The sequence below is a fragment of the Sceloporus undulatus genome, chromosome 2, assembly GCF_019175285.1.
Source record: "Sceloporus undulatus isolate JIND9_A2432 ecotype Alabama chromosome 2, SceUnd_v1.1, whole genome shotgun sequence".
Taxonomy (NCBI): domain Eukaryota; kingdom Metazoa; phylum Chordata; class Lepidosauria; order Squamata; family Phrynosomatidae; genus Sceloporus; species Sceloporus undulatus.
In genome coordinates, this window is record NC_056523.1 from 39,151,741 (window position 1) to 39,165,991 (window position 14,251).

At 37.4% G+C, this 14,251-nt stretch overlaps 1 protein-coding gene across 1 annotated transcript in view; it reads right to left on the minus strand.

The window, feature by feature from the left end:
• The window catches only part of CNTN3 (contactin 3), a 191,730-nt gene that overhangs the window by 104,253 nt on the left and 73,226 nt on the right, over positions 1 to 14,251 (minus strand). The window lies entirely within an intron of this gene.

The window sequence follows — 14,251 nt, forward strand, 5'->3', positions numbered from 1 at the left end:
CTGAGGGACACCAGATGTTAGCTCTCTTTTACGAGAGCAACAGTCCCCCAGCCTCACCATCTGGAACCTTCCCGAGAGGTAGGACCGGAGCCACTGGAGCGCAGTGCCACCGATACCTAACTCTCTCAAGCGTTCCAGAAGGATACCATGGTCTATGGTATCGAAGGCCGCTGTCCAAGAGCACCAACAGGGTCACACTTCCCCTGTCGATACTCAGATGGAGATCATCGACTAAGGCGACCATGGCCATCTCAACTCCGAACCCCACCCTGAAGCCAGTTTGAAATGGGTCCAGATAATCAGTTTAATCCAAGACAGCTTGGAGTTGGAAGGCGACTTCCCTCTCAATCACCTTGTCCAAAAAAGGTAGTAAAGAGACCGGTCTGTAATTACTCATTTGTAGGGGATCAAGAGAGGGTTTCTTCAGAATAGGTTTCACTATAGCCTGTTTTAAGGCTGATGGAACTAAACCCTCCCGAAGGGATGAGTTAAGTATACGAAGTAAAGAAGTTGTTATTACATCCCCTTCCTGAACGGTCAACCAAGATGGGCAAGGGTCAAGAGGGCAAGTCGTCTTTCTTACACACCCAAGGAGCTTGTCCACGTCCTCAGTATTCACAAACTCAAAGCAATCCAGAATAACCTTGTTACCAGAGGTTTTTGCTTGATATTCCCCAGGTTCATTGGACCAGGCAACATTTATATAAGTCATATATAGGGAAGTAATTCAGCAATGATTTTCTCCTTGAAGAAAGCAACAAGTACTTTTTTCCAATTTTCTTTCCACCATAAGGAAGACTTTGAAAACCTATTTGGGACATATTCTGAACAAAATTTTCACATGAAAAAATGTGGATGACTTGTTTAAAAGATTTATCATCTTATATCATGGTGGAATTTTTTATAAGATGATGTACCAATGTTATTTGATACAATATATCTAAGATGTATAAAGATCTTGAAAACAAATGTTGGAAATGCGGAATACATGAAGGTACTTTTTATCATATGTGGTGGTATTGTGATAAAGGAAAAAAATATTGGAGACAAGTACAAAGATCAGTGCGATCAATTTTTAAATGCGGAATTGATTTAAGATAAAGGTTTAAACTATAAAGTGATGTATTACTATTGTTGTAGCAAGATTGTTGGAAAAGTGACTGTCTCCCTACAGAAGAAGACTGAATTGTTAAAGTACTCAGGTTGGCTGAGATGGACAAATTGTTGACACTGATTAAAGAGAAATCATTGGACAATTTATTATAAGATGGGGACTTATTTTTGACTTATATGAAGGGAAAAAACAAGGGAATATTTTTGTTGTGGATTTTGAGGCCTGAAGTTATTTTGTTAGAAGTGAAATAAAAATTATTACTGAGAAATGTAAATTACTGAGTGTTAATATTCGTAGGCCTGGGAAATAGAAAGTCAGTTTTAATCTGTGTTGATTGTGATAAATTGAGCTTGTGTTGATTTTGTGTTGTTTATAATAAATATTGTTTATGGGAGAAGGGAGTTGGAGAGATTGGCAGTGCGGAGTAGTTTAATTGAGTTTAGGGTTTCTAAATTATAATTTTTGTTAGTTTGGATAGCGTTCGGAGTTTATGTACATTTGAGTGATTGTATGATTAATGTTTTAAAACATAATAAAAAAAGATTTGTTTAAAAATTCACATGATCGTTTTACAGAGAAAACAGCATCTTCTGTGCAGGGAAGAGCCTTTTCTGCTATGTTAAAATTATTAAAATTGTATTATTAAAATTATATTATTTCTATATTATACAAATTCTGTTTCCCATGCAGAAAATGCTGTTTTCTGTGCAAAACAATCATGTGCAAATCTTGTGCAGAATATGTCCTGAACTCCAAAGATTCTCATCAGTCGAGGATTTGTCTCACCACAATTTCTCAATACTTGAAAAACATGTTTTTCAATATCTTTTTAAACATTTTCGAATATTATTTCCACTCCTAGTCATATGAGGAAGTAATAATAAGTATTACTGAGTTATGTGAGTATAAAGATTCCATCATACTATTAGGTGAACATCTTTCCAAAACTGGAAAACGACCAGCATTTGTTCGCTGTTTCATTATAAGAACATATACACGGTTTGATGCTTTTAAATTAAACTTCTGCAACATTGTCTTTTCCATGTATTTTAAGGCCACTGTGAATTTCCAGCATTTTTACAGCATTCATTTAGATGTATGCTGACTGAGTGCAAAAAAAAAGGAGAAAGAAAGAAAAAACCCAAGAAGAGATGGAACTTGTGACCTATAGGAAAGTGCTCCTTAGCTGACAGGCTAAATGTTCCTTCTTGCTTTGAGTGAAGCCAGGATTCTAAATGGAAAGCTCTTCCAAAATACTTTCACACATTTGGACTCAACTAATGAACAAAAAGTCCATTTAATTTCCCCTGTAGCTGTGACGATATGATGGATTAGTTTCTTTTTATCTTATTCCTGGACTAATTGTTTCAGACTAACAATGTCGTTCAAAGTGTTATGACTCTGATCAATTTTTGTCTTACCCTGGAAGTAAGCATAAAATGAAAAACTGCTTTGGGAAGCATTTTTTTAAAATACATTCCCATTAACCATATCCCACTTCAAGTGACAAATGGATCTTTTAATCAACTCCCCAGAACTTTGCATGTAATTGCTTTGAACATTTTTTAACAACTCTGTTGTGTCTTTTTTAATAGCTGAAAGTATTATAAATTGCCTCCTGCCTATAATGATTTTTAGAATTATGAAAAGACAACAGTTGCAATTGTTTCTTAACTAAAAGAAATGTTATAACTTATGAATATAAAGCTATCCAAAACGTATAAAATACACCCAAGGGTAATTATTTAGTATTTTGCAATTGTACTTAACAGACTTAGCATTAAAAAAATCAAGACTTTTATTGAGAGTAATCTGTTTTGGGGAGCTGGAATATTCAGTTTATCACCTTTTGTTTAAAAAAAGGCCTACATCCAACTGTTAGCTCCAGTCTGAGTAGACCTACTTGACCAGCAGAATCAGTAGGTCACAAGTGTTGATTTGCCACTGACTAACTGTATCTGCTCTACCTGGGATGAACAACTGGATTCAATTCAGTGATCTGTTTTACTTTGGATGAACAGTTGAATTCAAGTGAGTCTATGATCTGAACTTTCATGCACACCTTTAGTTTTGCCTCGTATTATGTTTTTATCATAAACCATAGTGTGGATTTGAGCACTTCAGTCGGCCCTTCTTATACAGGGATTCAAGCATCCACAGTTTGAAAATGTTCAAAAAAAGTATAAATTTCCAATATCAAACCTTGATTTTCCATTTTTTATAAGGGACACCATTTTGCTATGTCATTATATTTAATGGGACTTGAGCATCCATGGGTTTTGTTATACACAGGGGATCTTGGAACCAAACCCCAGCGTATAACAAGGGTCCACTGTATAAGTGGATTTCTGAAACCTATGCGTGAACCCTGGTTTTTATTATACATCTTTTATTGAAATTGCATCTACTGCTACTACTACTTTACTATTTAAATGCCCAAAGTACTTCTTTATACAAAGAACATTTGAGAAAGTGGTTTATCAAAATATAGTCATTTACTTGTTCAGTCATTCAGTTTATATCCTAATTTTACCAGTTTAACCAAGACAGATTAAAAGACAAAAAAATCCCAATGCAGATCAATCAGTCTGTCTGTCTACCTAGCTATCTATTAAAAACAAAAGGACATTATAACATTTTGCTGCAGAGCTGTCATTGAATTGAGAAAGTCAAACAAAGAGTGTCTTGAGTGCCTGTCTGCATTAATTCCCTGTTCTTCAAGTTAATTATAGACTTTATGCAAATGTCACAAATAAAGTAAGGTATCAATCAGGAACAGAGAGCACTAACCTCTTATGGATTCATTGTGTACTCTCTTTTTGTCATAGTTGCCCCTAGTCTTATCAATATGTTCAACATGCCTTATGTATAGCATTACAGGCTGTCAGATGATCATTTGTAAGGGCTGCAAATAGAATAACTCATGGCAAGATGTTTGTGAAGGTAGCTGCCAAGTTATAGCTGGAGATTTGGGCAGCTTTTTCTTTTTCATTCACATCACATCACTAATTTTTCAGCTTTTTTCTTTCCATCACATCATTAATGCTCTCCTCTTTATGTAACTAAACCACTCTTCTTCATTTTTTCCAATGTAGTCGACTTTTCCCATCTCTCTACATGAATGTGAACTCTGGACATTATGGGTTGGATCCAGACTTGTGCTCAGTAGAATTCTCTTGATCTTCGAGTAATGGGTTGAGGAGGCATTTTTTCTATTACATATGTTTGGTCCTATGTAGCCTCCAATACTACCCTCATCACTGGCCTGTAGATGGGTGGAATAGCATTTGAATGGGCAGAGCATAAGAAAAACATGGTGAGTTAGACCAAAGGCACATCCAACATCTGTTTCTGGAAAAACTACAAGAAAGCTATGAGTGTAACATCACATTTTTTCCTGTGTACTGCAGAAATGATGTTCTGTTATGGACCAAAATGTCATTTATATTTATAATTATAATAATCCAGGAAAGTAGATCCACTAATTTTTTTCACATCAGAGAACTACATTGGTAGGCCCTGCAGAGCAACACTATGGGCAACTTACATGACAAGATGACTACAGGATCATGCTGGAGAACCTACTAACATCTAGAGATAACTTTTTTTTCATTGTTAGGGGCAAATAAATCATTTCACTGATGACTAAACTAGATGCCGTGAGTCCACAATGTGAAGCAAGGTATTTAAAAGTTTTTAAATATTGTGTTTTAAATGTTTTTATTATTATTATTATTATTATTATTATTAACCTTTATTTATAAAGCGCTGTAAATTTACACAGTGCTGTACATACAATTTTTTAGTTAGACGGTTCCCTGCCCTCAGGCTTACAATCTAAGAAATTACCAGTCCTTAGTTTTTAATGTATACTCAAAATGTCATAACTCATTGCTCATCTCTGTATTTCCTTATGAAGTCAATGCAGAATGTTCACCTACTAATTTATTATTATTATTTTACAAAATGTTATGCCACGTTTCAAAACAATTTCCCCCATGGTGGCTCATGAAACTCCTCCCCCTTCAAATAAACATGAATATGTTTCAAATAAACATGAAAATTACCCTGCCTTTTGGTATATTATATATATATATATATATATATATATATATATATATATATATATATTATGCCAAAAGGCAGGGTAATTTTTCATTTAAAAAATATTCAGTTCCTTGCGTCAGCAATTTTAAAAAGGATCAGGTGGGGGTAATGAAAAAGACCACTCCTTCAAATCCTGGTGAGCTACTGACAATCACGATGGAGATTAATGGACAATTCTTTGACAATATTACAAGACAACCTGTCACATACCTAGGGCTGTCTTTCTCCAAAAACACATTTATATTAGAGGCATAGTATATAACAGTTCAGATGTAGAAAAATATCCAAAGAGAAAACAATTTGCAATTTCTTATTCCAACTGGAACACTGGGGTTCAGCTCAAAGACCAAAAGACTGTCAGCAATGTTTTCACAGCTACGGCACAATGAAGGATGCAGAGGCTTCCCCCCACCTCCATGAAAACAGCACTGTAAGACAAAAAGAGACACAGCTCTCCTCATTGTAGTGGAAATTATTTATTTGGCAGGTTTCTTCTGGGACAGATGTTACAGAGAGTGTAAGAAGTGATATTGAGGGCACTGTGTGAAGCAAGAATGCTCAACTGTAAAGTAGTGAAAACTGACAGGGAGGTTTGTAAGAGCTTGCATAACCTTATAGAGTAGATGTTAAAATGCATGAGGGATTTGCAAGTCACCACAAGTATATCTACAGAGATTTTTAACTGTCTATTTCAGGACTGAATTGCCAATTTTACATTGGGTCCTAGGGGAACACCAAAAGAAAGTTGAAGTTCAGCCCATGAACTTGGGCCTCATGGGATCCTATAACTTGCTACATGTGCAAAATATCATTGAGAATGGAAAGCTGGAAGACTCTTGGGCTAGAGAGCTGCTATCGTTATTTTCAGAATATTGGGGTAGAAGAAGGTTTTTCATAACAATAAGACTTCTTTCTCATAATCTGTACACTTATTCAATTTTCTACCTCATATGGTTCACCTTTCAAAACTGTTCAACCAGAGGTCAAAAGAAATATGTGCATATACCCCTGAAGATTTGCTGGTTTGCTTCAAAATATAGGCTGAAAAATGTCTTGAGTAGTTGCTGAAAAATATAACAATCTGTTTCAGAAGATGAATTTGCTTCATTTTATATTACACTTTGCAATATAAAACAGAAAGCTAGCATGGTGTAGTGGTTTGAGCACTGGACTATGACTTTGGAGATCAGAGTTCGATTCCTCACTGGGTCATGGAAACCCATGTGACCTTGGGCAAGTCACACACTCTCGGCCCTAGAAAACCCTGTGATAGGTTTACCTTAGAGTTGCCATAATTTGGAAATGATTTGAAGGCACACAACATCAATATAAAATAAAGTTCTGCACAGACAGACAAGACTTTTAATGAGAAGTGTGTTAGTACAAATACAAGACATTCTCTTTTGTTCATACAGCTTTGGATATTCTGCAAATCTTCTGACAACGCTAAGTCTTTTTTCCCCTTTAAGAAGGAGGAAAAATGTCTTCAGTTGTATAGGCGAACGGACAACTTTACAGCATGGGTGTTAGTAACATCCATTCTGTGGATGATAAAAGACTTTTCACCCGCCATGATGCATGTCCCCCCCCCCCCCCCCGCAACACAAAGTAATATTATCTTGTTATCTGTATCACCTTCTTTTTGGCACCTCACATACCAGATCTCTGAAGGAGCCCAGTGCTTTTAAGTCAAAGTAGATATGCTCATGTGATGTAAGGAAATGACTGACAATCGGCTATCTATAGAAACACATGGCAAAATAATATGTCACAAGCTGTTACTTGTAGATAACTACTTAAAACATTTTAATATGCATTGCAGATGTATTAAGGTTTCCTAAGGTAAAGCTGTCAAGTCATGGGGGGGGGGGGGGGCGGTGGTCATCTCCGTTACTAAGTCAGTCAGTGTTGTCAGAGACTACTCTGTGGGTCATGTGGCCAGCATGACTGCACACTTTCACCTTCCCATCAAAGTGGTCCCTATTTATCTACTTGCACTTGCATGCTTTCAAACTGCTAGAGTGGCAGAAGCTGGGACTAGTGATGGGAGCTCACCCCATCATGCAGCACTTGGACTTCCAGCTGCCAACTAGCTGATCTTGCCATCAAAATATATTAATAAAGATGCCTAGGGCGCAAACCACAAAACATTTAAGCTGAGGGTCAAGCTAGACATTATCCTTAAAACATAGTATACAGACACTTCTTCCTTACTCAAACTTAAGGGCAACAGACTTGACATGGACTAGGCCTTTAACCCTCTGTCCTCTTCCAGTGGTGTCACTCTTGAATGGGGTCCCATACGTTAAATATAAATAGGAAAGGGGGAAGCTTCTATTTCCTTTGATGGTGACCTTTTTCTATGCAAATTACTAGTATGGGTGCAAAATTGAGATCAGGAACAGAAAGGGGAGAAAGAATTAAAATCTTTGTTCCCCCCACCCTAGGTTTCACATCTGGCCTTAGTTTTCCTTTCACTGCATTGGGCTAAGGGAAAACAACAGGTATATGTAGTTGCCCACTTCTTAAGGTAAGCATTGTGTAACATGGTTCCTGTTCGCTTAGACTGGCTCTCACTTACAAACTTAAGTGTAACTCAAATGCAAGTACATGTTACACAAAATGACTGGTAATTTCAAGCCTAGCAGCTTCTAAAGTTCTAGTACTATCACATTTCATTTCAAAAGATGAAACCTGTAAAAAATGAGAAGATCATTTTTGACAATTGTTCGGGAAGAAGATGGTAAAAATCTGCTTGCAATGCTTGGAGTTATTTAAAACCAGGACAACAGTAATTCAATCACAATATATATCAGAGTGTGGTATATATTGGGGACCTAAGTGCCACATTCCATGTAGGCAGAGTAGTTGAGGGCTCTATTCTACTTGGTGGATGGAGCTTAGTCAAAGTAAAAAACAAGCAAGGACATCCACCTTCTCACCCATCATCCAATCATTCTCTCTCTCTCTCTCTCTCTCTCTCTCACACACACACACACACACACTTTTCAAACTATACATACACTCCCAACCTCACACTTGCTTTCCAATCAATCTCCTGCTTACAATTTACCACAGTGTCCACTTTTCACACACTTATCTTTGCTTTCATGTTCAGTGAGGAAAAAGGAACCTAGAAGGTAAGAAAAACTAGCGGGGAGTTGAAAAATTTTAGCAGTGATGGAAAAGGCACCTTGGGCATTTGCTGCAGGCTTCACAGGAAGTTATAGACCTGGCATTTTTCACATATATATACAAAAGATTAGAAACAAGTCCAAGGGAGTGCCTGCATGGTCACTGAAGTGTATGAAAGAAATAATAAAGGCAAGATAGCCTGCTTCACAGGGCCAGCCTAAGACATTTTTCTGCCTCAATCAAAGGACAATATGGTACCTCCCCCATTTTATGCACAGAACCCAAATAGACTGACAGCTGAACCTTAAATACTGTCTCTGGAATACAGTTCAACATATTTGAAGGGAGCAGGCTATATTTATTTATTTATATGTATGTGGTGAGTGTGTGTGTGTAGGGGGAGAAGTGGGCACATATTTTCAACGGTTTCTCTTTTAACATGCCCACCTGGAATTTTCACTGGGAAAGTTTAATTTGGAGGAGAGAACAGAGAACTCATCTGTGTAAGGGTGGATGTGGGGTGAACTCTTAGGCGATATGTATAACCCCAAAAGGCACATTCCTTTTATGCATCTGCCTTTGTGAAAGAAGGGCCAGTGAGAGGGGGCTTGACAGTGAGAGGATCCAGTGGTTCCAAGGTTTGATTTTGCCACGAAGCCTACCCCAAAATGGTAGACTCTTGGCCACTGACTGAAATGTCTTTAGAAAGAGTTTACCATATATACTCATCTATAAGTCTAAAAATTTATGCCCAAAAATTGACCCCAAAATTTCAGGTCGACTTATCTACGGGTCAGTATGGTAATGTGATAGCAGCTCTTTCAGATTTCCCAATAATAATAATAATAATAATAATTATTATTATTATTATTATTTATTTATAGTCCGCCCAATCACAAGGAACCCAGTTGGGTTATAGCAATAAAAATACATAAATATAAAATATATAAAAATACAAATGCAAATACAAATACACTCTTCTTGAGGCTAGCCCTGATGGAGATGGGCCTGCCTTTTCACTCCCTCCCAGGCCAGATGATGACAGTTGCATGCAGTGGGGAGAGAATTTCTTTTTCTCTTTAGCCAAACAGAAAGAGTCCTGAGTGATGAATGTCAGGGATGATGGGAGTTGTAGCTCTTCACCTCTGGCTTGAACTCACCACCTGGTAGTGCACCGCGCTGACCAGTTTTGGCCAGTGGTTATAGCTTAGCAAGAGTTACAGAGAACAGGCTGAAGACCCCGACAAACTCTCCAAGCCTTCTCACTCTTGCTTCCACAGAAGTCTTCACCCTTCTTCAGGATCCAGCTGGTTCTTGTAGCTTCACCCAAGACACCAGACAACTCAGTAGTCTTATATAAAAGATCTACTTTATTCTACTATATACAGCTCCAAACTATCCAGCACAACAATACACTACTCCTCACTCTATCTACTCTACAATCCACTCTATCCACTACTACTACCCACAAAATACATTGGGATCTATAGTCATTATTATAGTCAATGCAAGACACCACCCACTGTTGTCTGTTTCCACCCAGTAGGCGTGTACACCATTCTCATTGGTTCTCTTGGTTCATCCTACAATTAGTGATTTCATCATCTCAGCCTTGACCACTTAACAATTGTCAGGTGTGTCCAATTATTCACTATGCATTTCTTGTCCTTGGCACTCAGGACTTGTTAATTGTATTACCATTTACACCTGTGTGGTTCTCAATTGGCTTCTGCTGAGTCATCCTGACTCTCACATACATGTTTTATTTCATATACTGTATATCCCATGTTGCTTTTTCCTTAACAATGAATAGCTGTTAAAAAAACAAACAAACAGATTCCCTGTCCCTCCCGTGCTGCCCGTCGCTATCTGGATGAAGGCTGAAACCAAAGTTGAAACAAATGCTGAAGCAAAAAACCTCAATTAGAGTCTCTCTTGCTGTATGCACATACACACACTAAAGGAGCCTCCAAGTTTACCCTTGATTTATCCACAGATCATGGCAAAATCCATCATTTTGGCCCCAAAACGTGTCCTCAACTTATAATGAGATCAACTTATAGTTGAGTACATATGGTAATTATCCATGGCATTTAGCCACGATATTAAAACCAGGAAAAACATTGGGGGAGGTATGGAAGTGAGGATGGGGGCTGATATTTCTATTTCCTCCTGATAGGCTTCCCATTGGCTTTGGGAGAGCCTATATTGGAAAAAAAAAAATGCTACACTAGATGGTCCTTCCTCTGATCTGCATCTTCAATTGTATAGATTCATTTTACTATTTTCTGCAGTTGTAAACTGTTTCATCTGACATTGTTCTTAATGATTCTCAGAACCTGCCGTGTATGTTGTAAAACTGAACTGTGGTCTCTAAATGTTTTCAAAGTGAATGAGCAAACACTATTCTTATTTACTCTTATTTACTCAGTGCTTGAGCTGACAAATAAAATAGGCAGTGAAGCAAATTTCTACTTCATTATCTATAGATAAGCAGGTTTAGCCTTTTCCCCTATTTCCCATTAACTTGTCATCAATAAGAGAATCTACTTTTTTATTTTGTTTTGCTTCGTTTTGTTTTGACACAGTGAAAAAAGCTCTTAGTTCTTTATATCTCTTGATTTCTAGATTCAAATTAGTTTACAACTATCAGAAGCCCATCACTCATTATGGAGTTGTCAATAAAACATGTGACAATTTAAACAATACCAAATGAAAATTGAAGGTCATGTCCCTTTAATTATCCCTTATCAGCATATACCTGATGTATTACACTGCAGAAAGATAAAACACAGACTGCACTCTGCAGAAATCAATTTATTGGTCACAGAAATAATGGGAAAAGATCATGATAAAGTTTAGGGCTTAGACAATAATGACATTGAGAAAAATCACATAGATCTACATTATACTGATATCTATATTTTATGCTTATCGTACAGAAATGTCCAATGAGAAAGAAAACTTGAAAACCTTGCAAAACTCTCTATCATGGAATAGCTCACAAAACCTTATGCCTAAATTCATCTACATAAAGCAGCTGCATTCACATTTCTCAAGCAACCTTTCATTCTAACAGCAGCGGGTTAGATTCACAGCTGCATAACCTCTATGATTTCAGATGAAAACTAGGACACAGAAGATGCCACCAAGATGGTAAAAAATACTAATGAAGAACAACAGGCAAGCTAGGTTTGCAGGTTGCTCTTGCTTGAGCCTACTTGAAAGGGCAAGATTCCATCCCTTCTCTCCTTTCCCCTCTGTTGAGTTACTGTAACTGAATGCAAACAACTTCTGTATTTTGAACTCAGTCTGAAGCAGTTGAAGTAAGCAGAGCCCAAAAGGGGAGTATGAGGAAGAGAATTTTTAAGAGCATTTGGAAAAGTAGGGCAGAGGATTAACTGAGAGTGGTCTGTAAATCAGGGCAGTTGGAGGGTATGTGGCTCCACAAATGGAATAAAGGGGCTGTACAGATGGGTGGCATGTAGCCTCCCTTGTACTGGCCAGATCGGGGCCACAGCAACCACACACCATAGCCCCAATCTGGCCTCCAGAGAGCGTAAAAAGGAGCCACAAATAGCAGCTCTTTTTATGCTCTCCAAGGAGCGCTATAGCCACACCGGTGCGGCTTTATGATGCCCCTTTGGAGCTGAATCATGTAGATGCAGTGCCAGAGCTGCAACATGATGGCACATGCCATGTAGAGACCAGCGCGCACCAAAAAGGCAACCTGGGGACAGGGCTAGGGTGCAGTGTGCAGACACTGCGCCTTGACTTCACTTACAGGCCGGCACAAAGTACAGGTCTGTAGAGGCTCTAAATTATGCAGTGAGGCTTTTTAACCTCTCATTTCCACATTAGCATTCTAAAATGCTTCTCCTGGGCACTGATGGACCCTCTGGTCATGCAACATGCTTTTGCATTATTTTCCCTGATTGTCCTTCCCCAATGTAGTTCTCCTCCACCACAATTTTCAAGGAGACTTGGGCAACTCTGGACCAAGTCCAAAGTATCTAATCAACACTTAATGAATAATTTACATATGCATTATTATGTATTTTGTACTCACATGATCAGTGTAGTACATATCATGCAAGAATTCATATAATGAAATAAAAACAGGATTACATTTAATCTACAGATCTGCAGCTACCTTGTTGAGTGAACAAACTTCTGACAGGCATAATACAGAGTGGGACTTTGTGATATCAGCTGACCAAGAAATGGCCCACTGTACATATCTGCTATGCTATATCAAAAACAGAAAAGTTATGATGTTTCCACTTATGTTTGTGCTCCAAACAAATAAACAAGATACAACAACGCTGTGTTTCTCAGCAAAAGGACCTTGTAGCACATTTCAAGCTAACAGATAGAAATTGGTAGTATAAGCTTTCCCAGACTTAAGTCTGCTTCATCAGATGCATGTAATGAAGCTTCATTAGCAGACATATTTTTGATCTTGATATTGTGTTGCATATAATTCAAAATATTTGCTTTGACTTCTGTCATTTAGTTGTGCATGGAGTTAATATATTACAAGAAAGTTAACCTGCTTGAAAAGAAGCATTTGATATTCACGACTGTGCAAAGACATTATTTCTTTGGAAATTTAATCTAAGACCATTTTACATATTAAGTGCTTCTGACTAAGGTGCAAAAGAGAAACAGGTAGTAAGTGCATATTTTATAGACTCTGAGGTTTTATGGGATTTAAACTCGATTATGCTTTTATTTATTAGTTTGGTGAATGAAATGGTATGCATGTTTATTCATTCATAATATCATACTATTTATGTGTGAATTAAATTATTTTGTTTTATCACACATGCAGTTAAAAGACTCTCAGTGTTTGAATCTGGCTCAATTAGTAAAGGTATTTTATACATTTCCTTAGAAGTAAGTCCCACAGGGAAGGAAATACAAGAGATCACATCTAATATATGCCTGTATTCTTGATCCGAGTTTTATAGAGGATTCTTTCTCTATGAACATGGGGAAAAAATAGGAGTAGATAATATTCGAGTGGCATTGAGACAAAAGTCTTAGTCTAGCAACCTTCAGAATGAAAGGGAAAAACTAAGAACAAACATGGCCCCCATTTCCTCCATTGCTCATTCTGTAGTGGTTGCAAGCATTTTAGTGCCAAAAAAAAAAAAAAATGACAGCAACTCAGTTTAAACTTCTGAAACTGATAACAATAAACATTTCTAGATAAAAGCTGCCATCTGGGTTTCTTTATGTTGCAATGAATACCTTTAAGTTGCTAAGTTTCAAATCTCTGAGGCTTTGATAGTGGGACTAGTCTTTAAAAATGTTGCAGATATGACAGAAGGAGACTGCAGTCATTGTCCTTCCTCAACAGGGATGGGGGTAAAGGAAGGGGGACTACTTTGAGAATATTGACAACTATGAGTCTATGACTCTATGGATATTTTACTTTTATATCTTATTTGACTTATTCTAAAAACAGACCAGAAACTGTTTCCATTTTCAGTCCCTGAGTGGCTGATTTATTTTCAAACTAGATAAGAATGAAGCCTTACATCTTTTGCCCCACTACAATCTTCATAACACTTTCCCTGGTTCTTATTTGTAATTACAGCAGATCTCACATTGCTCCCCTTGAGCATGCCAGATATTTATCTATAAAAATCAAATTAAGTTTCTATCTGGGTGTTTTTAGTGCATCACAAGAAAATAGGCAGATGGATTTCAGCCAACTTTGAAAAATATGTTTGGGATGGCCTAATTTAAAATTTAGGCTACATGGTGTGCATAAAACCCATGTTTATGGGTCATATTAACTCTGTTGTTACCCGCCTCGATCCCCAAATGGAATAGGCGGGATATAAATGAATAAATAAATTATTATTATTATTATTAGGGGCACTC